At 40.8% G+C, this 24,911-nt stretch overlaps 1 long non-coding RNA gene across 1 annotated transcript in view; it reads left to right on the top strand.

Annotated features, from left to right (window-relative positions):
• The window catches only part of LOC115944040 (uncharacterized), an 892,253-nt gene that overhangs the window by 618,802 nt on the left and 248,540 nt on the right, over positions 1-24,911 (top strand). The gene's annotated exons all lie outside the window — the stretch shown is intronic.

Here is a 24,911-nt window from a genome sequence, read left to right as displayed (position 1 = left end):
AGCTTTGCTTGTCTCGCCCTTTCTCTGGCCAAGGGCCTGACTGAGAAGATAGGTAGGTAATCTGAAATGAAGTTTATGCAAAAAGTTCATGTACCTTTGGCCCCTTCCTTTCTTCTTTCTTTACTTTGGCATCTCCTATAAACTCTTTACAAATGGCATACTGCGATTCGGGTTGCAATGTTGCAGTAGAGAGTTGTGTAAGATGTTTTTGGGAGATACTGTCTAAAGAATATATGAGATCTCTCTGTATTATTTCTTATAACTGTGTGTGAACCTACCATTATCTCAAAATTAAAAGGAAGCGCATGAAGATGGAAGAGAAGTAGAACAACGGAGAGGACGAAGTAAGGTGTGGTCAGTGGAGGAGACCACCGGGAGGCAGTGGGTCTCAGAGGTGCCTTGAGGGAGATGGCAGGTGTGAATTCATTGGGAGAAGAGGAGACTCTCCTACAGGACAAAGGACAAGTCTTAAGAAATCAGGACCGTCGGTGGTTGTTCAACTTGGTCGAGGCAGGAGAGTGGTGTGGGTAAAGGAGCCGAAAGACAGTTTAAGAAAGTGGCTTGTTTTTGAAAAGAAAAGAAAAAAAAAAAAATTTCCTCCCGTTTATTGGCAGTTTGTATTTCTTCTTTTGTGCATTGTTTGTTCATATTGTTTATTTTTCCACTGGGGTGTTTGTCCTCTGTTACTCATTTTAAGCATTTTCTGTGTATTAGAGATATTAATCTTTTTTCATCTGTGATATAATTCTTTCTCTGCATTTGTTGTTTGTTTCTGAATTTTGTTTATGGCATTTTTTTCCTCTTGATGGAGGACCCTGGCTGCCACACAGAGATACCAAAAGCAGGGGCTATAGAGACCCAACTGCAGACACCTAAGCAGATGGATGACAGCCAGAAGGACCCCCATGTGAGGATATATAAGTTCCTGGTCTCTAATCTCAAAGAATTTGATTTAGTAGGTCTGAAGTGTAGGCTCCATAAATCAGTAATTAAAAGTCCCCATTGTTAGGACTTCCAAACTTGAAAATGCATACAGATGACCTGGGGATCTTGTTGAAAAGCAGATTCTGATTCAGTGGATCCAGGGTGGGGCCCAAGATTCTGCAAATGTAGCAAGCTCCCTGATGCATGATGTGGTGGCCCCACCTTGAGTAGCAAGACCCAATGATCTGATAACCAGGTATGTTTAAGACCCACTTCCTGAGAGGATCTAGGTCCAACAACAGTGCAGGTGCAGTAACCTGTGTGCATGAAATCTTACATCATTTCTTTCAGCAATGAGAAATGAAAGAGGGGAATTTTTTTTTAAAGGAGCCAGAACATGATCATAAAACAGTGAGACTTATTTCTTTTTTGCATCCACATTTGAAATTAGCCTCATTGTACTTTAGCTTCACAGTTAGTAAAAGGAATAAGAAAAAAAAGTCTTCAGGTCTCCCTGGAATATATAAATAATGGATTATTCCTCTAGGTTCTTCTTCCTGTCTTAAGAACCAAACTGGCATTATTTCAAAAGAAAGGGAGGAAGGAGGAGAGGAAAAGAAGGGAGAAAGTGAAGGGTAGGGGTGGGAAGAAAGGAGGGAGCAGGTTGGAGAGTTACTGGAGGTAATGTTCAGCAAGGGAAGACCATTGCTGTGGGAGAGAGAGAGGAAATAGGGAGTGACACCTAAATTATATGTGTGTGTTTGTACAGGCACATGCACGTGTATATATGTGTGTGTATACATATATAATGACCTTTAATTATAATGTGTACATATACATATGTATATTTGTACAATCATATATCATATGTATGTATATACTTATATTTCTCTGTGTATGTAGAGAGAGAGACAGAGATGGTAGAAAATAAACCATCTAGGGGCACCTGGGTGGCTGAGTCGATTAGGCATCTTACTCTTGATTTTGGCTCAGGTCATGATCTCAGGTTGTGAGATGGAGCCCCGAGTTGGGCTTCGTGCTCTGTGCGGATTCTGCTTAAGAGTCTCTCTCTGCCCTTCCCCCACCTCTCTGTCTCTTCTTTTCTTTCTCTCTCTCTCTTTCTCTCGCTTCCCCCCTCTCTAAAAAGAAAAAAAAGGAAAAAAACCATCTAAAGAAATAAACCGTCTAATTTCTAGGAAAATAGTTGGAGATACTCTGGTTATGTATAATATCAATAGATATTGGTATACTCTGTTAGATTATAACCATCATAATAAAGTTCACCTTATTTGACACTCCCAGTGGCAGAAGTGTTCTAAGAACCACACTTCCCTGAAACAAACATTTTTAATCAAATATAGCTACAGCCAAGACCATTGACTCACCTCATTCCCATCTTCTATTTTATGCATATAAAAGTTCCATCCTCCCTTCACAGACAAAAATCCTGCTCTTTTCCCACGAAGGGCCAGGTTTTCTCTGTGGCCTGGCTTCAGACAGTGCACCTCCATTCCCTTACCCAAATCAGCCCAAGAACACGGCCATCCCTTGCCCCAGTTTTAGTGATGAAGTTCGGCCATCACCAAGGCTAGACAGTCCTCAAGTTATCTTCACTTCCCTTCAAACTGGGAAGAGTTGTGAGGGTCTTTGGAGCTAGGGCACAAGAGGGAGCATGGGCATGAGGTATGGACTTCTGGGGGTGTCTGCTGCAGGGTAAATATTCTTGCAGAAAAGCAGTGCATCCAATGCAATAAAAGGCACCCCCTCCCCTCATTCACTATAACTCTCTTATTATCCTGGGCTCAGGTGTGTTGCATGAATATACAATAACGGGGCTAACAAGATGGTTTGGGGTCACAGAGGGATAAACCATGGTGTAATCCAGCTCCGAAAGCTGTTCTGGTAATGAAAATTGTAGAGTGGTCTTGTGGCTAGTTTTGTAATAAAGATATACAAAGATGAATATAGGTTTCCAGGAATTAATCTGAGAGCATTTGATCCAATTTATACTGGAGTGGCTGCATTGAAGGCAGCTCGGTAGACGGGATTCCAATTTAGGTTGATAGAGTGCTGTGGGGTCCCAGGGAGGAAGGGCTCCCTGTAATTGGGAGATGATTTTATTTTTGAAATGCCTATCTCTTGGCTTTGTCAAAGGCCGTGCATCTGTCTGCCTTGCCTGTGAATGCAGCCTGGCTCAAGGCACCGAACCCCGCAGTGTACAGCTTCTGGTTCAGTATTCAGCATGACCTACAGGCTTCCAGTTTTATTCTTTCAGAGGGGACCCCAGGACACACTGCATTTTATTGTTGCGATTGTTCTGTGGCCCAAGCAACATTAGGCCCACAGAGAAGGGAGGCTCCAGACAGCGTTGGGCACCCTCTCTTCTCCCCTCTCTGTCTCTGACCTGCTGAAAGTGACCAAGTTGAAGTCTCCTCAGAGTTTCTGCTCGGAAGCCAGGAGCTCGGGACTGAGGAGCCAGGGGAAACTATTCCTACTCTGTCCTTGAAAGGGTGTCATTCTCTGGCAGATGGTCAGGTCGGGGACAGAACTGGGGACAGCAGGTGAATTCAGCCTGCAGCTCTTGAAGAACTAAAATTCCTGGCACACACTTAATAAAACAGCCCCAGACCACCCCGGGAATGTTGACTGTGCCGACCTTATTGTCAGGCTATCTGTTGGATTCTTGGAGCTGCCAATTCAGGAAGAAGCGTCCTGAAGAATATTTAGATTCAGAACCCATCTGATGCTTCCCGTTGACTTTTATTTTTTTAGGGGGCATTAGGGAATCGGTCTCTTCAAATCCTACCTGGGTAGCTGTTAAGAGAGGCTTGTATTAACAACTCCTGTTCTGCTTAAGAGGAATCAGAAAGCATTGACTTCTGGCATTCTCCCCTAGAACCCTGGCCTCCCATTTGTGATTTTATTTAGTCCTTTTCACTGATTTAATTCTGAACATCTCTGAGTTTATATATTTTCTCACATATGAGTTTATGTATTTATGATTCACCATCCAAACATATCGTGGTTATTGGAGGACCTTTTTAAGCCCAATTTGAAAAGAAGTTTGTAACAAGTTTCCATTTACGTCGTGAATTACCACTTAGGATTTTCGTATCATTATTACAAGAGTCAGCTATGTAACTGTTTGTTGTACTGTGTGGAAAAGAAATTTAATTATTCTGAAGGCTTTTTATATTTTCCATTTTAATCCTATTTTAATATTTCCCTAAGTGGTGTACATTGGCTTGTATACTGTATGTACAAAGTGGTGTAAGATTTGAACTGCCTGTAATAACAAATAAAAAAGCAGTTTGTATTCAGCTTAAAATAGCCCACAGCTAAAATGAAGGATATAGCTTTGTAGCCAATGAACCCAGAGAGAGTTTAATCATTTAGCCTGCAGATTACAACTTAAGGCATTTGTAGAGGATTTTCAAATATATATATATATATATATATGTATATTCTGGAATTTGCTTATTACTTGTATAAATCACCTTTTGTTTAGCACAGAACCACAAGCTTTTTAGTTCATTTTTACTTTTCTACTATTTTAACTTAGATTATCTTGGGTGGGAAGTGGGAGTGGTATTTTTAGATGCAGCAAACAAGAAAAAAAATGCATTTTCAGTTGTCAGTAATATTTAATTTCTATCAATAATTTCTTAATTGTTCTCCTGAAAAGCAAAGCTTTAATGTGTCAGCCTAAATACAATACAAAAGAAATCAGAAATTATGCTGTTAACATTTCCCATTTTCAGATATTACTGATTAGATTAGAGAAAATTATTCCTTATAATTTCACTATAGAAAAGCTGTATGTCTAGTCATATCACTACATCGAAACGAAATTAAGGAGTAACGGTTTCTTAACACAGTGTTTGCAGATTTTTTTTTTTTTTTGAGAAGGAAAGATTGCAGCATCTAATTTTACCCATGATTTGTCTTTTATTAAAAGCTCCTGTCAGGGAATTAAGCTTTTTTAGGTCTGGGCATTGCCTTAAAAATACAAAGCCTATCATGATGTCGGTCTTATAATAAAAATTAGACTGATTTTAATTTAAAGAGATTTATAAGTGGTCCTCTTAGGAATTTTATTTTTTTATTCACCAAGTTAGTAGACCAGTGGAAACATACCAATGATGTTTAGCTTGCAAGTTAATGAAAAACAAATCCCCTATTGAAATAAACTAGATATTTTTCCTCTTTTAATATTGAGAGATCAAGTTCATGCTGAAGAAACTTTTCAAATAGCAAAATTCTCCTGAATTTCTTTCTTACATTTTTAAGATCAGATACCTTCTGCATCATAGAACTCACTATTTTGGAGCGGAAATCTTGCCTTTTCAGAATTCATTAAATGCCATTTGGTGAGGCTGAACTTTTTTCAGTATGATGTAAATGTCTAAAATGGAAAAAAATAAAACACCCTGAAGGAATGAGAAAAGCATTTAATTTGAATGATTTCTATATGGGCATCTCAGGAAACACACGTATCGTGCATGAGCAAGCCATGCCTCTGTTGTAGAAGATGCTAAATCAATGTGTATTTAACTTCAGATGAACGTTGAAAAGCAGAAACAAGCATCTATTAGGGAAACATTATATGGAGTTGTGTTTGTGATGGGAATCCCAAGGATTTTTCTGAATATGTTAACTTTTTGGGATAACTCTATGATGAAAGCTTACGGCGGAGCAAGTCTATTTCTTAACACAAATTTGTAAGGATGGTTTTGATATCTTTGCCTTTAATGTTTCAAAGCTTTGTTAAAGTCCAGTTTCTGTAAAATGTGGACCGGGAAAGTGTCAGATCACAGGAAAAGAAGACTTTTAAAAATTCAAGGAATATTTGTTTTTTAAGTAAAGCTCCTGAAAACTGCTTGGCAAGCCTATTTTTAGGATACCAGATACCTTTGCCCAATAGCACACTCTACCTTCTCAGGGAGGAGACGATACAAGAAAAAGGGGTGATTAGGGTTCTAACTGCTATTTACAGCAAATGATCAGTTGGCTATTTTTCTTTCCAAATACGCAGATTAAGATAATAAAATTCCTTGCGGAATTCACTGTTCTTCTCAAGCTCCAGCCTGGCATCAACAACAGCATTTGTGTGCACTTCCGGCCCTGCCTGCGAGTATGCATGTTTGTATATCCCGGTCTCACTGGCAGACCTAATTTCAGAATACATAATGCATGATTTTGAAACCAATTTGTTATTGTAATAAAATATTTTTTAGGAATGCATGGAAGTACTTGAGAGGAGAATGTTAAATTATACATGCATTGTGGCCGAGTGGATTCATTTAGCTCAGTGTGCAGGTGAATCTCCCTGTGACCTTGGCACTTGCGGGCTAGTATAGAATAACAATCAAAGCTTGGATTGGAAATCCGACCATTTCCAAATATTAACAACTTCTTTCAAAGGAAATGCTGATTTCAGCATTTATGTTAATGGGGACATCGTTATCTCTTTCAGAGTTTTTAGGGGAGGGGGAGAAATTAAAAAAAAAAAGCAGCCATGATCTTAATAGGATTAAAAGCTGGGCTTTTTATTTTCAAAATGCTAATTTGTTGTCTGCATTCTGTTTTCATATCAGGGCTTCTTACTCACTACCTTCTTACTCACTACTCGCAAAATTGCATTGGTAACAATAGGAAAGTGACATTAAAGGTTTCTGTCTGAAAGGAATTCTATACTCTTTCCAAGCCCATCTCCTCCTTTTTTATAAGCCAGCTGTGGCCAAGCATTTCCAGATAGAGGGTGGGAGAGTACAGATATGCTTCAGGTCCGTGGCCTGGCTCCTATTTACTTACCCTTCCACCTTAGGGAACAAACTTTCGTCATTAGAGGGGCATTAATTGAAACAGCCTGCAACCTATATGAATCAGATGAACTGCCTGGGCTGGAGAAGTTTGGCTGTGAAGTTGAGTCGCCCGAGGCATATGACATTCTCTAATCTGCTTATCTTGTAGCCTTTCCCCGGTAGCTCACCCATGGCTGAGAGAGCTGAACAGTGGGGCAGAGTAGGCCAGAGCTGAGACAGTAATTTACCATGTAATTTGTTTTGAGATTCCTTTGATAGATTTCACTTTCAAAGAAACTTGCAAGTGAAGGGGACCCTTCCACCCTGAAGCCAGCCTGATCTTGGGACTTGAAAAGGCTGCTCCATGCCTGAGCCTGATGAGGACCTTGGTAAATGGGACTCATCCATACTCACCTGGGTTGAAAGAGGAATTCCGTCCGTTGTCTTTCTTTGCCTTTTGCTTTCCTGTCCAACGGGGGGGATGAAGAGAGGACATAGAAAAGTTCCATGCAGGTTGATGAAAACCGGGTGTAGCAATTCAGAGAAGCAGGTAATTGTAAGTTCAGGTCTGTTTGGCAAATGAGGTGTCCCATTTGGGGTAATACATGTTCATGTTTTGGCCCAGCAGGTGTGCTAATGCAAGGCAGGTTTCCTATAACTGCCTTATTGAGGGGATGTTACAACTGGAAAGACTATTTAAATGCTCACAAAGACATTAACAAAACTATTCCAACTCTCAAAACCCTTTTCTGAAAACCAGGAAAAAAAATATCAAAGGAAAAAGGCCCACGCTTTGGATTTTGCTCACTTGTGTTTTTAATAGTTGTTTAATGACCTATAAAGTCACTTTTCTAAGAAAAGAAACATAAAGGAATTTGGTAACTAAAAAAAATTTAAAAGGGAAAGGGGGTGCTGCTGAGACCTTTCCTTCCAGCTGCTGAGAGAAACCGAACTGGCTATTTTCTGTGGTGCTTTGAATGGTATTTGCAGCATTCACCTTTTCTTCCTTCCTTACCGACTTTGTTGGAGAATACAAATACCGAGGCTATTTCTTTTTCCTGCCAGAACAGTTGGTTTGCTGGGAGTTGTGTTTTGTCTTCTGTTTAAAGGAACAGCAGATAAAAGGGGAGGCGTCATCTACATTTTGCTTAGTACATAGGTTTCTGTTCAGTGTCCTTTTGGAAAAAAAAAATAGATTCCTTCAATTAGCATCTCTCACAGAAACAAAGAGTTTGCTCTGTTCAGAGCTCATTATTGAAACATTCTCAGGCACATAACATCGCAGCCTGTTCCATGAAAATGATTTGTAAGTCATGTCTTAATTAAGGGGTTCTTAGGCCAGAAGATATGCAAGCACATCTTGACTGGGAATGGGAACAAAACAAATGGATGAAGCCTATAAATGTCCAACTTTGTCCTCCAACTCTGAAAGTCATTTTCTGTCTTTCCGTTCCTGTTGAATAAGTACTGTGGAATCTGAAGAAAAAGAAGACACTGGAGCAGAGACATTGATTCAGTGGAAGAACCTTGGCATATGAGAGTGTTCTGTTTAGAGAAAATGTGGCTGAAGATGGCTGGTTTTATCCTGGTAGAGGGTAGAGGAAGCACCTGCAGAAGGTCCCAAAGAAGGTAAATGAGGAAATCTTGTAGGAATGACAGTGGCTAATGGTTTTCCATCTTCTTTGAGTGCAGGGCAAGAGAAATTGGGCTTCAGCTTAACATGGAGAAATAGTTGAAAGGAAGAAAAATTTTAAGTGCTTAAAATGGATTTCCCAGTATGGTGGGTTGAATAGTGTCCTCCCAAAATTCATGTCCACCCAGATACTCAGAATGTGCTCTTACTTGGAAATAAGGTCTTTGTAGATGTTATTAATTAAAGATTTCAAGATGAAATTGTCCTAGGTTTAGGGTGGGCACTAAATCCAATGATTAGTGTTCTTATGTAAGAAAAAAGAGAAGGAGATATGACTCAGAGAGAAACACAGGGAAAGCCATGTAGAGACAAAGGTAGAGATGGGAGAGATGCATCTACAAGCCAAGGAATGCCAAGGATTGCTGGAACATCCAGAGGCCAGGAGAGAGGCACGGAAGGGATTCTCCATCAGAGTCTCCAGAAGGAACCAACCCCGCTAGCACCTTGATGTTGGACTTCTGACTTCCAGAACTATGAGACGATAAATTTCTGTTGTTTTTAAAACACCTACTCTGTGGTAATGTGTTATGGCAGTCCTAGAAACTAATACACCCAGACATACAGCAGCCATTTTGCATATTTTAAGCCCAACAGGAGATGATCCTGATAAATACAGATAAACAGGAGATAAATCTGATTTTCATCTGCCATCTGCAGAGGCCTCTTGGTCTAGCTTACATGGCACATGGCTCTTAGGGTATTACCAGGACCCAGGGCCCTCTGGTATGCCGAAACAGATTTTTAGCTGGTATCAGGAGAAGGTGCCCCAGGAGTCCCAGGCTAGTCCTGGTCCAGAAGTGCCATGGCTGCAGATTGAGTTGGAAGCTTCCACAAGGGGTCTTCTACCCAACTGGATACAAATTCTACCCATTTCCCCTAGGTACCAAAAAAAATTATTCTTATGCCCTAGAATTTTAGGAGTCCCGAGCACACAGAGAGATTCACCAAGGACCCACCTTTACCCATTATAGCAAATGCAAGTTAGGCACACACTGAGGTTGCATTTTGCATTCAGAACTCCCCAACTTGGCAGATGTTGATAGCAGCCAACTTGGAGAATATGTTTACCTGAAAGAGGGACTGACCTGTGTCGTAGAGTGTAGGATAGCACTGAACCTAGATTTGGAAGGAAGGCCTGGACTGGTCTGGGTGATCTTGGACAAGTCATTTAAACCATAGCACCCTTATTTTCATTATCTATACAAAGTGAGACTAGCTTACTCTCCCCCAAGTTCTGAAAAAGAAACAAATTCATGTGTATGACAATAATTTGCTAACTGTTAGGTGACCTGCAAACCTTAAGTATTTGAGGTAACCTTTAGGGAAAAGGACCCCAGTTAATTTTTTACTCCTCAGCACCACCTTCTGTCCAAGCTACTACTCTTGGATTTTAGAGTTCTACATTACAAAATGGATCACTCATTCTTCCCAATGCCATCAATGTGACAACAAAAAGTAAAATTGGATAAACTATCCATGGTCCTCACTACTTCTTAGAATTAGCACCAGATGCAAATGTTTGATAGTAGATGATTTTCTACTACATGGGATGCATGGTGACTGAGAGGCATCATCAAACCCATCAATTACAGTATTTTTTCCTAAGAGAACAAAGAGGGACTCCAAAGGTAAATACATTGCTTAGCTACCAGTATTTAACACCATAATATGAAGATGACAGGATTTTGGAGAGACTGCTGTCTAATTCTAATAACCTGAGCAAACTTGACCACCAGGCCCAGAGAGACCTCAGCAGTACGATTCTGAAGTATGGGGATTAAGAATGGATAAGCTGGAAAACACACCCAGTTGAAGGTCTAATGCCGTGGGTTGGCCAGAAAGCCTGATGGTGGAGTACCGTGGTGGGCTGGCTCTAGTCCATGCCCTTGTTTGTATTGAGTTTAAACCAGTTGGGGTGGTGACGAAAGCAGACAGGTAGGCAGGAGGAAGTATAGGAGCCAGAGTCTTATGATAGTGGCAACAACTGTAATCACAATGTAATGATGTTGGAACTCACATCTTCACGTGGTGGGATACTCGGTATAATCTAAGGATAGAGGGAGTACATCCCGTCTTCACGGGGATGAAACCGAGGGTTGGCAATAGTGAAGATGCAGCGGGCTAATCATTGTAGAAGGTAACCTGGAGGTGGAAGTCAGAGGTCAAAGGTCTTCTGGACTTACAGATGGGGACTTGTGACCAGGTAGGAAGTACATGCTTGGCTTACCCGAGTCGTGGCCATGACCAAGGGATAAAACCATACTCTGACTTACAAACACAATCTGTTAGACTTTGCCCTTGGCCTATCCCTAATATTATGTGTCTTGTTTTGGATAATAATTAATGCCGTCTTTGAAGAACCTCATCCACTTGCTTTTTTATTGTAAAAAAAAAAAAATGCTTTGAGTTACTTGAGGATTTAATTTTGGGGTTTTTGACACAGTGCTTTGTCATTTCTTTTGTGGGTGTTTTGTCTTCCTACCTAGACGATAAGCTCTTTTAGGATAGTATCTATACCTTTAAAATTTTTTTTTGCTCTTGCAAAAAAAAAATCCTAGGACTCAAAAACAAAACAGACTAAGAACTGAAGCCTGGGTACATGACCTATTCCAGGTGGAAATCAATTGGTTTCTGCGGCCAGGGGTAGGGAACAGCAGGATGGAGGGTGGGAGGAGGATAGGGACTGGTATTATACTTAGATTATTGCTGTTTCACTCAACGTGGAGTCAAGCAGCAACCAGTCACAACCCCTAATATCATAGGTTATCACGTGTGACGTTAATGCATGTGAGAATTGGACCTTTAAGATTGCACATTCAGAGGCTAATCACCCTCTTTGACATCCCCTCCATCGACCAAGTCTTGGTCTTCGCCTTCATTTGTAAAGACTCTGGGTACTGCTGGTTAACTGAAATTTTCCAGGGCAGTATTTTGAATCACTGGCATTAGAACTGCAACCAAATGGTTTACAGTATTTCAGGTAAAGTTCTTCTTAAATGGAGGCAAGGATTTTCTGCTTATCTTCCTATAATGGTACAGTAGCTTTGCTAGGGGGTGGATTCTGAAGTATCACTTAACAGCAATCTAGTTCCTTAAGATTCTTGATAATATGGTTTGTATTTCACTACTAATAAATAGGACCAGTTTCACAGAAAGGCTGTTAAAAACACAGATGCATTGGATTTGCCTGTACTTAAAAAAAAATCATTTTGTTTATTGTGTTTTGACCCTCTCATTGTCATTTTAAAGCCATCTTTGAAAAGGGAGACACCTCTATCTTCCCTGGTGAGACAAGTGAATAAAGATGTTTCTTATGGCCGCTTCTTAGATGCATCCTGTCCTGACACTGCATTTCAGACCTTCACCACAGAATATTTTAGTGACTCTAACAGAGAAATTCCTAAAACAGGGGCTATCCTGGCAGATCCTAGGGAATATTCAGATCCAAAATAGTGTAGGGACCCAGGAAAGTGGCACATTTTGGGGCAGCCTGCTCTGGGCCCCTATAATAGATCTCCCAAATATTCTGCTTCAGTAGATGAATTTACTGAACCATCTTTGGGAAGGGACATTAATGATGATATGCCATTTGGATGCTTAAAACTGTATCCACTCTTTTTTTTTTTTAAGATTTTATTTATTTGACAGAGAGAGAGACAGCGAGAGAGGGAACACAAGCAGGGAGAGTGGGAGAGGGAGAAGCGGGCTTCCTGCCGAGGACCCTGGGATCATGACCTGAGCCGAAGGCAGACGCTTAATGACTGAGCCACCCAGGCGCCCCAAAACTATATCCACTCTTATCGAAAGAGTTGGCTGTAGAGATTTTTATCTTACTCAAGAAAGGCAATGGATGGGTAACCTGGGTGAGTTCAGGAAACTTGTTTTTCATTTTGGCTCCAGGTGCAGGGGAGGCTCGCACCAACCCACCTCAGTGATTCCAGAGCCCACAGAGATGGATCAAAGACACTGGGAGGGCCTGGGACAATTAAAGCCAACTTTCATTTCACATTTGTATCATAGAATTTGGTATTTTTGTTTCCTTTTCAAGAATAAGCCCATTTTAGGTAATGAGATTTTCTTATGAACTGAAGGGAAAAGAGAAAGCAGTAACTGGGGGGAAATTAGTCATCTTGTGTAAAACATAAGAATAATAAACCTTAATTATTTTGTGTTTGATAAATTTTAAATTTGGGATAATTCAACCTGGTTAGGAGAAATTTGAGATTTCTGTTACCCCTGCACTCAGTTTGTAAGTATGGACTATGGCAAAATATGCAGAAGCATTTCTAAGCTAAAGCAACTGGTCTGTTTTTAAGGGTTTGATCTAATTAATTGTGATATGCTAGATTTTAGCACTGGTTATCTGTATATCTTTCCCAAGACTTTTCACTTAGGAACAGTTCTTTTATTTCTGGTGATTTAGGCAATTGTATATATAGTAAAAGTGGTAAAATGGATTTTTTTTAAAATAAAGAACAACTCAAATATTCAGATGCTTCATGAAGAATGATCTTATCACATAGTTCCCATCTGCATATGTGTAGAAATTGAAACATAGTACCTGCCTCAAGTCTACTATCGGTAGAAAATTCTAGAACTCCTGTCTCCTGCCTCTGGAAATGAGATTGGTTCAAATAAATTATGGGATTGTCAGATTTTGCAAATAAGAACGCAGAGCACCCAGATAAATTTGAATTTCAGATAAACAGTTACTCTTTTTTTTTTTTAGTATAAGTATGTCCCATGCTTGGACATACTTATACTAAATATTTTATACTAAATATACTAAACATTTTAGTATATTATCTGCATATATAATACATCCTGTATTCATAATACACATGTATATAATACATATAATACATAATATAAATACATAGATCATTTATTGACCCTAATTAGGGAGAGATTTAGATTCTGCTTATACCTTTTCTCTGATGATTTCCTCCTGTTTTGCCTATTCAATTAAACCTTCAAGGTCTCTGTATTTCACATAAGGGACAGAGTAACACTTCCCAGTCTCATGGATTATTTTTAACTTGTCCCGCCTCTGACCTAATGAACCATAGAGTAGACACAACGCATACAAGTGAAATTTCAAAGGCCTTATCACAGACATGTCACCCTCCCATCTCCTGGTTATGGAGAACTTATTTTTAAATTACAGACAGTGTCCATATGCACCATGTGCTGTTGATCCAAGTAGAGTTCAGAGACTACGACTGAACCCCCACCCAGGGCCGCTCTCTTAGCACCTTGGAATTCCCTAAGGATTTTATCCTCCTGACCTGGACCTGCTCCAAGCCCATTCCTGGCAATTAAGACGGTAGTGATGATGATCGAGGCTTTATGAGTACCAACTTGATGAGGTAACATAAGAAAAGAACTCTAGAGTCATAAATGTAGAGAGCAAGCATGAAATCGGTGGGAAATTTGGCTTCCAAAAAAGCATTTAAAAAATCAGCCCTGTCAATGTCTTGATGATAAAATGGCATTGACTTTTGAAAGGACTAAGCAGCCAGTCGTGGCCCTGACAGGTCTATTAAAGGGTGCTGTTTTTGTTTCCTCTGCTCCTTGTATGCAGGAGGGGGAAGGAGAATGATCTTGTTTGTTAGTATGATATTTACTTAGAGATAATAAACTGAAGATCTTTGGCATGTCTGTGGCCCCTGAAATAGGCCGTGAAAAGATTTCCGTAATTGGGAAATCATCAGCATCTTGTGACTTATTTAACATTTGGTGCAAAAACCAGTCAGTAGAAAACAAGGGAAAGCAAAACAGGGAGAGAACTTGACAGACAAGCCTCCGATCATCATAACTCTGGGTTCTCTCCCACCCTCAGGCCTTTCGTGGATGAAATGTCAAATGAAACAAGCCCTTTGAGTTCCTCTCTGAAGCCCAACTTTTAATAACAAGCATCCTAGAAGAGGAACAGATAATATTTGTCTTATGAGACGTGACAGTTGGTTCCCTTCCTGAGCACAGACCTTCACACAGGACTTCGTCAAGGGCTCAGTCCTGACAAGTTTGCAGATGCTCCTGCTTGTCAATTAATCAGATCCAGTGCTTCTTCCAAACAGTTTTCTCAGTGGTCTTGCATCCCTTTCCATGGCAGGGATGGTGGTGGAGAGAGGAAGTGAGGAGAGCTGGAGTTTGCCAAATGTCTTTGTATTCTGAGAAGTTCTGCCATGTTTTCTTTATAAGGCCATGTTTGTTTCAAACATGGAGCACTTGCAGTGGCCAGCAAGTAAGTGTGGGATGGGAGGAAAGCGACCTGTCAGACACAGCTGCTTAAAGGAGACGCCATATGTAGATCCAGGAGGAGCACGTGTGTCTTCATTTCCCTTCTTCGCTCTTCTGACAACTCATTAGGTGGTCCACTATCTCCTCAGTTGAACTTGGAAGGATGCAGGGACCTGAGAGAAGAGCAGATGGAGGGTGATTTCATTAGGGCCCAGTGCCGATTTCCATCAGTTAGATTTTGCGTCTTTCAGTGACCCGCCAACAGAGCCCTTGACTTATATTTGGAAACAGGGTCGGGGAGGGCAGGGGACAGAGAAGGGAGAAGGGGAAAAGAGAAAGAGGGGCGTTCTCTTCTGTGTGCAGGGGGAGGTGCATCGGTGTGGAGCTCGTCCTCAGAGGTTTGGGGTTCAGCTCTTTGCAGTGGTCTCGCCGGCCGCCAGTTCATCCTCACACCCACCACTGCCGTGAAGAGCACTGCGGCGTTCTGTGTTTAATCGATGTGGCCCCATCTGCTCTTGCAATGAGAAAGAAGAGGCCCCGGCAGTGACTCGAGGCACTGTGGTAAAAAATCCCGAGCTTCAATGCTGTTTGACAAGTGACAGAATTATCCTACCACCACATGGTGCTGGTATTTGGAAGCGCTTTCCTTTAGAAAGTTCCAGGTGCCTTTGCTCTCTGAACACACAAACTGTTTACGAGGCAAAGTTGTCCTCATTTATAGAGGGTCTGTTTTCTTTCTTTCCCTCTTGAAGAAACCTGTTATTCAGTGGGCTGTAAAATGGAAAATAAAGATCAGAGGTAGTGGAAATAATATAATGTATCTGGATAGAAACACTAGAACTCTCCCATAAAATGAAAGGCATTTAGAAATTTTCACCCTATTATTTCACCATGGCCTGTTGGGAAGCTATTCTTCCTGCTGGTCCTTTCGGCCTTGTTCTAGGACATCTTCACAAATTCGTGTTCTCATTCCTTTAACTCTCAGCTTCCTGAAGAAGGGAATGCCCATTAAGAACCACTTTGGGGGGCGCCTGGGTGGCTCAGTCGTTAAGCATCTGCCTTCAGCTCAGGTCATGATCCCAGGGTCCTGGGATCGGGCCCCGCGTCGGGCTCCCTGCTCCTCGGGAAGCCTGCTTCTCCCTCTCCCACTCTCCCTGCTTGTGTTCGCTCTCTCACTGTGTCTCTCTCTGTCAAATAAATAAATAAAATCTTTAAAAAAAAAAAAAAGAACCACTTTGGATGATTAAATTTGGTTTTCTTAGCTATAATTGCTTCGATACAGACTGGCATGTTATGTCTCCACTAAGAGATTCCAGAATGGCTTTGGTCTCCACCTAGCCATCTCAAATAGTTTGATTTTGAGTTTTTCATATAGTGGGCAAGTTGGTGGTGGTGGTGGTGTTTTTTGTTTTTTGTTTTCCAGCCCACAAACTGTCTATCAGATAGTTAGGTACTAACAGATTATTTATTTTCTCAAAGCCCCATTTCTCTCTGCCTTGCAGTCTTGCTTCTTTATTGTGTCAGAAAACCTTTGTTCAGTGGATATTCCCTACCTTCTGGGCAGCTCCGTAGCATTTGTTTTCCTCATGGTTGGCTTCCCACTCCAGCTGACCAGGCCGAAGGAAGGGTCAGCCATGCCATGGGCCCTCCTTCGTTCCTGGCCATCCTCGAGCCACCAGCTGTCTTAGTTCACTGGGACCATCTTAAAGCCAGTCTTGTCTTAAAACAAATTGTGCAGTGGAGGACGTGCCGCAGGCAGGGCCACCCACTCACCACTAGACATCTCCCCAGGCTGGATGAAATCCCCTCTCAGAACCCCCTCCTCTGGTCCCTGCCTCTCCTCTTTCCTGTCTTTCTATCCTCCCTCCTGCCCACCTCACCTCTTGTCCCCAAGAAAACCCCAGTAGGTTTCTCTCCAGAGAACGATGTGCCTCCGTGCTTGGTGCCCACCCAGAGCATGGAGGGGAAGTCGAGGGCAGCATGGCAGGCTGCACAGCTTTCTTTTGAGGCGAACAGATGGTGAAAGGTAAATGACAACTCTCTGACTGCCTCTTTTGAAGTAATTGGAGATAATTTGTATTTTGAATCAGAGCTTGACCATTGTCAGAAGGGAAGGAGGTTAATATGGAAGCGATTTCACGTGAGCCCCTGTTTCTTGCGCTGCCCCTCCCCACTTCTTTCTTTCCTTCCTTCGCATCCTTGTTTCTTTAATCCTTGCTCCAGGCAATTGGTGAGACCATCTCTGGGCTCAGTGTGCCTCATTTTAGGCCGTGGCTGTTATGAAAGCCAACAAGAGCTTATTAAGGCCAGTGATAATCTCTTCTACTGATGCATTGGTGCTTTCCAGAGGTCCAATTAAGGCCACGCATCGGAAACAAGATCTTGTAAACCTACGGCTCCTTACCTAGGATGGTTTGCAAACAAATGCACAGGCTGCTTCCTCATTTCTGCTTCTGAATGCAAACTGACTTCCTATCACAGAGAACAGTGTGTATGCAGTGTAGAAAGGGACCTGCTCGCCTTTCACTGCCTGCCACCCTTCCTCTCCAGACCCTTGAAAAAAAAATTTATTTTAATTTCAAAGCCTGGCTTTGGACCCCACCTCTGATGTGAAGCATGGTATTGTTTACCTCCTCACTGCATCCTTTCAAAGAATGTACAGTACTTCCTGAAATCCCACTTGGGGAGGGAAGGGGAAGAAAGCCCCTGAAAAATAAGAAAAGCTTTGTATGATCTAGAAAAGAGACTTAAAGGAAGTAGCATGTGGATTTCCCTTCTTGCCTATCCCCATCATAAATTCACCCAGGGCCAGCAGGTTCTTAAAGGAAAAAGGCACAGGCTAAGGAATTTGATATTCTTGTCAGTCTCCACCTAGGGGGAAATCTGGGTGAAAACGGTGCCGCCTTCTGGAGGCGGCCATGATATTAATCTAGCCAGCTCGTGACTGCGCCATCTGGGCATGGCCAGGTACCGGGGACACTCTGGTGAATGGCCGACACGTTCATCATTTCCTGGCATATCGGACCTGAGGTGTCCTGCACACAGCTGGTGAGAATCGGCAAGCCCATGCCTTCGCAGGTGAGCGCCGTCCCCTGTAGGCTTTCCCAGGGGGTGCTGGCTAGGATGGGTAGTTGGTGCCCTGTCCGTCCCCTGACTCCTGAGTGCCAATAATAGGAAGGAAACCTAACCAGGGTGAAGGTGAAACTCAGTCCTTCCCATTTTGAGGTCTTAAAGGCAAGAAATTAGCAATATTCTGCCATAAAAAGGATCTGGATCCAGTAACTAAGACAAAAAGAGAAGTTTTATTTGGTGCCACCACAAAAAGTTTTAATCCATAGGATCCAGGGGGAAGGATCGAAAGTGAAGACTGAAGTCTCTCTACAGCATGTTTAAATGCTATTTGCAACAGAAGTGCCGAAGGCAATGTTGTATTTTATTCATATACATCTGGTTTATTATGAAGCACATTTTTTTCCCCCGCTAACCTAGAGAAAGAAAAGAAGATATTGTCGTGTTATTCCTGGCTCTTTCTTAACCATCCAAAGTAAAGAAATGGCTGCAAAACCTTTAGAAGCAATTCAAGTACCTCTGTGGCTTTCATCAGATGTTCTCTGTACAAGGAAAAGAAAAAAAATCGTTCTATCTTTTTATTTTTACTTTGCTTTAATCTTATTTGATGATGTCTCAACAGGCTGGGACATGCTTTCTTGGATGGCAATTTCACTGCACCATATGTGTCTCTCACAAGATAGCAGAGTGAGATGAATCTTGGCAGGAAGAGAACTAAACACATCGACAAAGAAAAGAAAAAAATTATTTACTTAACTCCCTGTTGCCTGCATACATTCTCCACCCCCCCCACCCCCCCGTACTCCGACGCTCAGTGCAGGAGTTTAGACTTAGTTTGTTATAAACAACTGTGTGGAATGCAGGCCCCCATTTATCACTTTTCCTGATCATATGCCCTCATTTTTCTGAAAACCTACAAGAAGCGTTTCAGTGACCAGAGGAGGAAGCCAGGGGTACAGAAAAAGAAAATCAGGTTCCGGCCCCTTAATGTGGGAGAAACCCCAGACCTGCCCCTAGAAGCAGCAAGTGCCCCTCCTCTACCCTCTACTTGCTGCTGAGCCTGGGGTTCCCTCTGTGTGCCAGCCAGGTGATCCTCTGTTCTGCTGGACACCCTGTCACCATCTGGTCCTCAGATTGGTTTTGGATGCGGTGTTGCCATGAGTCATCATAAACTGATTAGTGTGGCTGGTCTATGCAGGAGAGATTGCAGTCTAAGGACTGCCGAATAGGGGGAAAAAGTTATTGCAAGAGCATTGGAGGTGACCGCTTGGTTTGGGCTGTATTGGGAAATGGCTCTGATATGTCACAGTTCCATCACTTTCATTACAGGGACAAGGGCTGTTTCAGATGGCAGGCGAGAGCCCTAGTCTGGACATTTTGGTTACCCTTGGAGGGAGAAGGAGGTTGTTCGCCATGATGCATTCAGTTTGTGCTGGCTAAAGTTCTAACGACAATGTTGAAACTCTGAAATCTGTATGCATTTATATTGTGTCATGTTTTCAGAATAACCTAGTGACCTTGTTGTGACCTCTAGTGACCTCTAGTGACATACAGCACTGAGAATGGAGCTCAGTGAGCTATTTTAAAGTGTGTTGAGATTTCGGTGAAATCTCAATTTAAAAAGATGCAAATAAACAACCCTTTTCATCAGTCAGCTTTGAGAAAACAGGATTTGTTAGACTTATTTTCCCCATATCAATTTTAAAATGCTTGGAAGCATTATTTTATTGGGGTGAAACATCCACATTGGATGTTTCATGGGACCAGTGAATGGAATACACTGCCCCTGTAACCCTTTGGGTCAGATCCACAGGTCAGACTAGGGCAGTTAGCTGAGCACGGTGACATGTGACAAAGGGTGCTTGAAGCATAAGGTCTCCCTGGAATCCTCAGGCCTGGCCACACTGGGGGTGACAAGAATAAGACTTAGGTCACAAGGAAAAAGAGTCACATTCAGAATCAACTGCCTTGAGGTGTGCATGTGGACTGCTATGTGCTTTTCCAAGAATCTTACAGGTAGAAAGATCAGTGTAGAGCAGGAAAACCTAAGTTTTTCTTTTTTAATAGATAAAAAAGAATATAAATGCAGCATGACAAACAGGTGTCTAATGTGCTTTTGCTGCTGGACGAAATGCCTTGCATCTCTCACTTATATTCATTCAGGTCCCCAGAGAACAGAGTTCAGAAAGAAATTCAGTCTTCTGGTTCTCAGAAAAAATATCTGATTGTGGAGTTGTGCAGAACCCATTCCAATTCTACTGATTTTTCAGTTAGAAATCTCATTGCAGGGATAACATGAAAATGTAAATGTGGAATTACGGTTTCCAACTGTTGCAAAAAGCAGGCTGATTTTATGAACTTAGTGGGTTCCTTGTTTTGGGCCTTTTTAGCTTCTGCCTCAGAAACTGACATTTGGATCAGGATAGGATGATGCCTGAATGAAATGGCAGAATGTTAGTATGAATTTCATGACTAATTTTTAAATTACTAATGGTACACTTATTCGGTGCTAGAAACGAATAACAGTCACCATAGATATATATTTCTCTTAATAGTGCACTGTCTTAGCTTTGTACATTGAAAGGAGGAGGTGGGAAAAATTACCGAAAGCAGGGTGGGGGAGAAGATTACTGGCAGTGATGTAATTTCCCTTTGGTATCTCGTCCCACTAAAAACTCAAGATTGCCCCATTATAAATACCAGATCAATGCAATTTATTTCTTGAGTTAGGGCTCTAGTTAGAAGTCTATTTGGATGAGATGAGTAAAAGATGCATGACCATGTGCTCGCTCCGTCGTGCTCTCTGTCTCTCTCTGTGTCACACACACAAACACATACACACACACACACATATTCAGTCACAAACACACTCACATATCTGTGTTGGGATTATTCATATCCTCTCAACATAAAACTTGAAGATGAAGTTAGCAAATTTGATAGTTGTGCACATGTGTATGTATATGCACACACACACACACATGCTGTACACACAATATCAGTCATATATTGAAAGAAAATGGCTTTACCGTAACTCTTCTAAAAAGCATACCAAGACATAAATCCCCTTAAATCATTTGAAGCCTCCAAATCCACAAAAACCTTATTTTTAAGCTTTGAGAACAAGATACGATAAAGCAGGTATGAGTGTGTGTTTTAATTTATCCAATTTCTCTGGAATGAAGCAGGTACTGAAATCAATATGAAAATGAGATGTAGCCTGCATGGTTTGATAAACTGACTCCTTTCAGAAGAAATAATTCTGAATTATAGCAAGCTCTACGGATTCCAAACTGTATTAGGAGACAAAGCATATGAACTCTGGAAAAGTCTCTCTCAGGTTTGGATAATGTGAAGTAGACAATGAAAGCCAGACACTTAGCCCCACCTCCCTCACTCTTGGTTAAACATATCCCACAGCTGCTTCCTTATTTATCAGAAGGGTAGTTAATAGTTCAGTAAATAGATTATCTTGCTAATTAGATTTCTACTTTTAAGACAAAACAGATGCATAATTTGGTCAAATTATTAGCTCATTTGTACTTTTTTTTTTTTTTTTTTGCTAATTGTGTAACGCTAACTAGTGTTGTTTAAAGGAGGGAGGGTTGTTTCTGTTGGATTCAGTTTTCGATTATGGGGGCCACTTAAAAATTCCCTCTCATTTTCCCTTCTAATGCAGTATCAGTTAATTCTCAAGAGGAATCCGGACAAGGTGTTAAAACTAGGATAAAAGCATTGTAATACCAGAAAATCTGCTCTGTCAAACCAGAGGCCGCTTTGCTGGTGAGAAAGCAGAAAAAGTAAACAGTAGCGATTTCTCGCGTAACAGAAGATTTAGGTATAATTTGTTTAAATAGTAGCAATAATGATTATTAATTCACCCTTTGAATGTTAACAAAGACCTGGTTTTTGTTAGTTTGTGCTTTCGATTCATTTTCAAGCCGAAGTTTGTTTTAGGCTAATGCTGCCTTCGATGGGAAATGCAATCAGCTTTAGCTTCCCACTCCCCTGCCCCCCAAAACATATTTGATGTTTAGTAATACAAAATAAAATAATTCCCTTCCGGAACACTGCCTCGAGAACGTTATGATCACAATGAAGTGAATTTTTGTCAAATTCTTCTCCACTTCCCTGGGAAACAATAAGGAATTCTTTTTGTTCTTTGCCACAGAAGGTATAACAAATGGATTTCAAAATACCTGCACTGTATCAGTGCTTAGAAGAAAGAGAAAAATCAAAGTGAGAAATAAAAATTACAAAATGGTGGAGCCTGACCACTTTATCCACAATTTGTGTCTGACCTCCTTGTTGAAAAATTTTGTGAAGGATCACCGTGGCTAGTTTTTCTGCCTTTGACACTGGAACATTAAAACTAGTTTTAGGTATATTTTATCCTGTTTGGTGTAAAAGGGACAGAATCCCTAGAGGACCTGACACCAGGGACCCTTGGCATTCTCCAAAAGGCAGCGCCGTACTGGGCCTGCTGTCAGCATAGACAGGCTCAAGAGCGGGGTCCAGCCTGTCCCGTCAAGTTTATCGTCCACTCCATCAAAGGGCCTAATGGTCAGCTGAGGGGGCTAAATGTGTCCCCCGTGACCTGACATTAACGGAGTGGACTGGTGTAAGTGTTACTGAGGGGGTCTCAGAATGATTTGGACGCCAATACCCGTTTCCCTCAATAAGCCATCATTTGGGTCATGACTCAATACAGCTTTGCACTGACATGGCCCAGCCCCGAAGTGCTCCTAGGGGACGTGGCCTCACCTCTGAGACCAGCAGACAGCGGGGCTGATCAATGCCCTCTGACAACAAGTGAAACAATCACCTTTTCCCTCACCCCGCCACCTCTTTGCACCTCCCACCCCTTAGGCCATCTGACCAGCTTGAAAATGATAAAGAGAAATTGTTTTATCTAAACATAGAGTCTGACACTGAGAAAAGACAGGAGGAGTGAAGAGAACCGCCCAGTTTGTTGAGAGTCATAGATTCCAGCTTTTTGCTTCTCATGTAATTTTGATGGAAAAAAAAAAATCAGTCTGTATATCAAATGTAGAGCTCGACTGATCCAGGAAAAAAAAAAAAAAAAAAAAAGCCCGGAGTTGTGGTGAATATTTCTCTTCAGATTTAAGCTGGCCTGTAAACATTAGCTTTGTCGGTGTTAAGGAGACACAGGGCATTTTCTATGTTTGGATTGGGATTTTGACAAAACCATATGCATAGGAAATAAATTTAAATTATAAGGTTCTTTAAAACGCTGAGTATTTTTCAAAAGGAAACCAACAACATAATACTGATGTGAGAAATCTTTAGAAAAGGCTTGAAATACTGTTAAAAAGAAGATTCCCTGCAGAGTTCTAAAATAACCATTTAAACCATTTTTACATTCTTGTTTATTTGGATTTGAAACAATACTAGATAGAAAATGTACATATTCTCTTGCTATCATGACTGTCATTTTCTTCATGACATAAAAAAATACAAACCGTAATAACTCCCAAGTAAGAAGTGTGATGGGTAGACAGATATATATATATATATATGAAAAAGATACTTTAAAGAATATTTAATTTAAAAAATGTTTAAAATATATACATATGAAAATATTTCAAATGTGTTTGGAATGGTTGAAATAAGTGGATTAAAATGTTTAAGAATTATGTTCCGTTTACTAATGATAATGTCATTTCTCAGATTGATTTTAATGTAATATTTCTTTGTGAAATCATTTTTAAATAATTTCTTTAAGGCAGGAAAGGTCCAGAGTAGGTCTAGACTTACACTCCTCATCTAAGAGTATGATTACTTCTGAATATTTAAAAGAGAAAAAGTATATCAGAAACTTTAATTTCAAAGCATCACCTTTAGAACAATTTCTAAATGTCCCTTTTGTAATTTCTGCGAAGAAACTAAAATTCCATATGCAATTTTTTTAAAAAACAAATACCTGTTTTCATTTTTTGGCTGCTGAGAGCTATCTCTACTCGCACCATTTCATTTGCTGAAGCGAACTGGAAATGTAAATAAATCAATGGGAAAAGAGTCCAGTACTTTGATTTTTGATAGAGAATTTTGATTTTTACTAGGAGTTTTTATCATTTGATGTTCAATTTGTTTCAACAGCAATTCAGAACCACCTTTTATTTAAATCATTATATAAATTATTTTTCCTTCTTGGCTTTGTTAATTTTTTTTCTATCTTGTTTACACTTCCCAGCAGAGTGGAGTAAATACATTGTGTATACAATATTTCACTGTGTTATTTCAAAAATAGTTTATACTATCAGTTGCTTAAAGATGATGTTTAGAAAATGTAAATAGTTATAGGGGTTATTTCTAACAAGAGAGTGAAGTACATTGTATTCTCTGTATACTAGCTTTAACAACAGATTAATGTCTTCCTTTTGGGAAGCACAAATATTTATTATATAATTGCACTAGAAAAAAAAAAAGGCTAAACACCCAAAGTGTCAAAAGTCAAGCTTAACAAATTTAAAAGCAATGAAATGAAAACCCAGTTAAGCACAAAAGGTCTTTTTTGAATTTAGTGAAAAGCTGTTGCAAGAACTAAAGAAGACGAGATCTGTGCCTCCAGTATTCGGTTTATTAGGTCCAATGCTCGTCTTCAAAGGAATATCACAGCCGTGTGGCATTTAAGGATTTGGAGGAATTCTGAGAATTTAAGTGCTTTTTGCCAAAATGGATTCCGTGTGCACTTTAGCCATGAAAACTGATTTAGGACCTTTTCCTCACTCTTTGTCCTCCAGCTATATTTGTACAGTTAGATAACTACCAAATTATCAGGCCGCAGAGGTAGAAAAATCAAGGAGGGATGGACCTAAACAAAAATGATACATCTTAGCAAAAGAAAAAAAATCACACTCCTCTTTTAACCGTGAGGAGCACGCAGGTGTGGTCCCAGCGCAGGCCACCAACATCAGAGCCTGCACGTTTCCAGATGCCACAGGGGCGTTTGGATCTATCTTTCTTCGCCCAATGCATATAAAGATGTTTGTAAATGATTTTAAAGTAACATCGGGCATTGTCTGGGTTCAGAAGTTCCAAAGCAATTCAGCAAAAACCATACCGGCGTTGCACTTTAGAAATAGGAGCTACAGGAGTATGGTGTGGAATGATCCTTAGTGCCTGAGGGGAGCATAGAGCCAGGAGGGAGCCAGGAG

This window comes from Leptonychotes weddellii, chromosome 16 (assembly GCF_054177405.1).
Source record: "Leptonychotes weddellii isolate Sample4059 chromosome 16, ASM5417740v2, whole genome shotgun sequence".
In the NCBI taxonomy this organism is placed as follows: Eukaryota; Metazoa; Chordata; class Mammalia; order Carnivora; family Phocidae; genus Leptonychotes; species Leptonychotes weddellii.
The sequence above is the reverse complement of the archived record's forward strand: the minus strand, read 5'-3'. Positions and strand labels throughout refer to the sequence as shown.